Here is a 4,957-nt window from a genome sequence, read left to right as displayed (position 1 = left end):
AAATATAGGCAAAGTCAGAAAATACTTGCAGCATTAGTAATAGGTCATAGAAAAAATATGATTACTTAAATGGCCATGGCAGTTGTGAAGAAAAGACTATGAATCTTTTAAGAGTTCCTTCCAACTGTGGAGAATCCATCTTACAGTAGAACATATATATGAATTTTATATGCACACATGTATGTTTCTCTGTGTTCACAAATGTACTACAAGCTACATACATCCCTAGACTAGCTACAACTCAATTTGTAGAGCAGGTTGGCCTCGAACTCACGGAGATCAGCCTGCTTCTGCCTCCTGGGTGCTGAGATTAAACGTGTGCACCACCACACCCACCTCTTTATTAATGTTCTTAAAGTCTCTTTCAGACCATTGGGTGTGTATGTTCCAAATACGTATATTTTTTTAAAAATCCGTGACTTGTATCTTTATGCTGTTAACAGTGTGTTTCCCATCAGAACCAGATGTGAAAGACCCTTTCACTGAACACTCCATGTTCTTTGGCTTCAGGAAGGAACACAGTCAAGTTGGAACTAATCTCGAAGTTTCCTTCCTTCTAGCTTTCCTGATGCTAGACTGTGCTTTGCAGGTTCTGAGAGAGAAAAATGATGAACAGGCTTAAGTCAGTTCTGGACCCTATTTGCTACATGACTGACCTACTGAGCAATACGCCACTGGTGTGACGGTTTCATGTCCGTTAAGGGGATAGCCTGCTTTTCACTGGATTTGAGGCTGGCTCCTCTTGGAATTCACACCAGGTGCTAGAAGGCACTTCTGTAGCCCTTGGCTTAGAGCCAGTCGGCCCAGCAGAGGAAGGTTCTACTGTTCTGCTAACTGAGCACGTTGTAACCAGCAAATTGTCTTCTAAATAGTTATGCCTATGCCTACACATTAGGGATGCTCTCAGCTTTGGTCACACAGACTTCTTTTCCAGTTAGTGGTAGTTACTGCAGCAGGCACGCAGGGTCCAAGTGCTAAGAGTTGGTGACTGTTGAAGACTCAGCACTAAGTAGGACATCAGTATCATTCCAAGGCTCAGGGAACGCTGTGGAAGATGGGTTGGGAAAAAAAAAATCCAAGAGACAGGAGAGGTAGTGGGAATTGATGGGACTCTGTCTTCAGGCAACATCATGTTCCACAAACATCAACCCAGAGCAACACCTGTACACGTCTGGGTACCTCAACATTGTATCATAGTGTTTATACCTATGGCATGATCAAAGAGACTTGTTAATGAAGAAATTCATGGCTGGCCAAGTTGCTGAGAGCAACTGACTGATGAGTGCTCACTCTTATGTCTCCCTCTGTGTGAAGCTCAGAGAATATTCTAGAAGATGGGGGTTGCAAGCGCCAGACAATGGGGGAAGGCAGTGAAATGCTATCTGCAGGGGAACAGCATGACCATGGTTCTCATGAATTCAGAGCAGCTACAGTTACCTGAGCCCATACAAGACAAAGCCTATAACCCTTCATTCTCTTAACAGTATGTTTCCCACCAGAGCCGGATGTAAAGCCCAGATTGCTGAAAACTCTACAGCTGTGGTTTCAGCTGTAGATCAAGGGGAAGCTGAGCTGGAAGCTTTCTCCCTGCTGGCTAGTTCTGGTAGTGCCAGGGTCTGCTGTGAATGAAGATGCTGAGGGAAAAAAGTCATCAAAGTCACCAAGCATACTCAGTTCCAGCCCTCTGCCATGCTAATGACCTGCCAAGCACCGGAGTAAAAGGGGGTAACCTATTATTCTTTATAATTGGTATATCAAAAAAATGTCTTTTGCTGTTGTGAGGTAGACGTTTCCTGGAGATACACAACACACACACACACGCGCGCGCGCACACACACACACACACACACACACACACACACACACACACACACATTTATTCACCCCAGAAAGTAAATCCACAACAGACTACCACTTTTGAATGGATTTGAAGCCAGCTTTCTCAGGACATCATACCTAGTACCATAAAGCTTTTCTGTAGTTCTTGACAGGAGAGCCCTGGTGAGGGAAGAGCCTACTATTGTCATAGATGAGATTGGTCGTCAAGGGGTCCTGCCTAGGGAGCTAATAGCTACTGGAGGAAGGAAGTCACTGACGTTGGTGTTGTATCACTGAAAACTCACGGATCCTTCACATCCATTCTCATAGGAGCATCCCTCCTTAGACCCATTGGGACATGAAACAAAAACTAAATGTTACTACTGTGGGAAGATAAGTTGGTGGTGACAGGAAGAGGACAAGTGAGGGTCAGGTGACAAAGGTCATCAGGATATTTATATACATGCATAAAATTTCTCAGAGTAAATCCACTCAAAACTATTTGTCATTTCAGCATTCTATGACGGATGAGTACAGTGTTAATTAGACCCAACCCCTCTATGGGGATTTGTAGGTAGTTAAGGATTGCTGTTAGGTCCTCATGAAGACCCACTTTTCCTTGAGGATATATTGGCAGTTAATGGGGATGGGGGATGGTAGAGAGATATTTCGTCAATGATATAGCCACTGTTATGCTGCCCATGGTTCTTTAAGAAACCCTGATTAAACTTATTATATCAAACACACAAAATATGGGAAAGTGGAGGTCTGGTTAGGAAGAGGAAGGGGATTAATGAGAGTAGGAAATTCCCTAAAAGAGTAATTGGAAATGAATATTATGTATATATTAATAATATATATATAATATTTGTATAAATAATATACTCTAAAATATGTCTTTTGCTGTTGTATGACAAATTTTTCCTAGGGATATGAAACATACACAGGCTCACCTATGAAAGTGAACCCACAGTAGACCATAGTAGGGATTACACACAAGTCCAGCTTGATGAACCAATGATTTTTGTTGGGGTTCCTAACAGGAGTGTGGGCCACAGGTTATTTACAGGAGTGACTTTGTAAAAGCAGCTGTGGGGCTGAAGAGATGACTCAGAGGTTAAGAACAGTGGCTTCTTGTCTATAAAATTCAGGTTCAATTCCCAGCTTCCAAAGAACAGTTCTGTAACTACAGTTACAGGGGATCTGATGTCCTTATTTGGCCTCCATATTTGACACCAGGTATGCATGTAGTGTACAGAAATATACGCAGACAAAACACCCATACACATTTTTTTTTAAGTGCAGTATCTCTGAAAAGCCCATCACAACACAGGAAAGCTGCAACCTGCAACCGTGAGCTTTTTGCAGAGTTGCAGGCAGCTGACAATCCTGAGATCTTTTCTCAGGTCAGGGGCTCTGCTAGCTGTCAGTGCCTTTTCTCAAACAAGGGAGAGGCATATTATAGAACTTTCCAAGTTTCTTCCTTCTTGGATTTGAAACCTTTTGTTTACCTACCTCCTGAATGAGTCTTCCTTTCCCTCCTGCAGAGAAGGTTTCAAGAAGAAATGACCATACATCACTGGCAGAGCAGGAATTTGCCCCTTTCCATTGATCTTAGCACACCAGCTGAGAAAATAGATTTGAATAAATTCCCATATTGTAGTGGCTTCTTGCATAGAGCATGACTTAATTGTATTGCATCTACAAAGCTCTTGTGAAACTGTGTGGCCAACTTCTATTTGCTAGAAGTTCATAGTGTTTTCATTTTGGTTGTTGATCCGTGATCTACTGTGTATTGATTGTCCTTGTTGCAATAAATGCACACGTAAAAAGTCACATCACTAAACATACACAGCATTTGTATTTAATTGTTTGTATTGTATAGTTAATCAGGCCTGTCCCAACAGAGTTTTTGGTATCTTATTTAACGGGGTAACTATTTAACGCTCACTGTCTGGCCCTGCTTTTTATTGTCCTTTTATGTTAATCTAGATATCTTGCAGAAATGCAGTCATTATGGTTTTTGCCCCTTTACCAGCACTCTATTGGTTCTTAGCTTAATTTCCTCAAGGTTCTTGCATATGGTAACGAAGAAGGGTCAGGGAACTTGGGCAAGCATGTGCTGACCTGGAAACCAGGAACTTATATAATAGAGGCTCCTCCTTGTTCTGCCCTAGACTTTGCAATCCTTACAAGTTTGTTAAGGGTGGTCAGGGTCAGGCTGGGACCAATGAGAGGCAGGCAGGGAGCAGCAAGAAGGAGCTGCTAAGAAGTCCCACCCAGAGCTCCACCTGGGGGATCTTTGCAATTCCTTATTGGGATCTCTCCACCCTCCCTTCACTCTCCTGTTGTTTATGCTCTCTCTGTGTACTCCTTCTTTCCAGGATGTACGATTCTTGGTCAGTCCCACAGAATGAACTCAGTGCTACCCTAGATGATCAGATGACCACCCTCCCCCACGAGCCTCATACAATGCTATGCTTCATCATTTCCTCCCTTTGTTAAGTTTGAATAACACTCTGTGGTAGAGACACTTGACCTTTCCCATTCTTCTGTCAGGGGCACTGAGTTGCTTCTACATCGGAGCTGTTGTAAATAACGCTCTATCTGTGGTCATTTCATGATCTGTTTGTGTCCCTACATTCTGTTGAGACATTCTCAGAAGTAAAATTCTTGGCTCACAGGGTATTTCTGTTGTTGGGGTTTTTCTTTGTTTGTTTGTTTGTGTTTGGTTTTTGTTGTTTTGGTTTGGTTGTTTTGTTGGGCTTTGAGACAATTTCTGTAGCACAGGCTGACCTGGAACTTGTGATTAAAGAAGAGTCAGGGAAACTTAGGCCAACCGAAAAAACAGGGATAGACCCCTTTAAGAGGGGTAGTTTTTTGCTCTTGAGGTGGTGTTTTCCTCTTCCCGAACCAGAACATTGTACCTGATACACATTGTTAATAGCTGGCATTGGCAGGACCAATCAGGGAGAAGGGGAAAGGAGTCTAGAGGAGGAAGGGCCTGGAGATACTATAAACTGTCCCGCAGACACAGACTCTTGTCATGAACCTCAGCTCCGGGGCTTCCTCCAGCCATGTGACTGCAACTGTCTGCTCTGGAAACCTTTGTGGGTCACTTTCTCTTCTGGATCCTTTT

This window comes from Arvicanthis niloticus, chromosome 30 (genome assembly GCF_011762505.2).
Source record: "Arvicanthis niloticus isolate mArvNil1 chromosome 30, mArvNil1.pat.X, whole genome shotgun sequence".
In the NCBI taxonomy this organism is placed as follows: domain Eukaryota; kingdom Metazoa; phylum Chordata; class Mammalia; order Rodentia; family Muridae; genus Arvicanthis; species Arvicanthis niloticus.
This window is presented reverse-complemented; position numbering follows the sequence as displayed.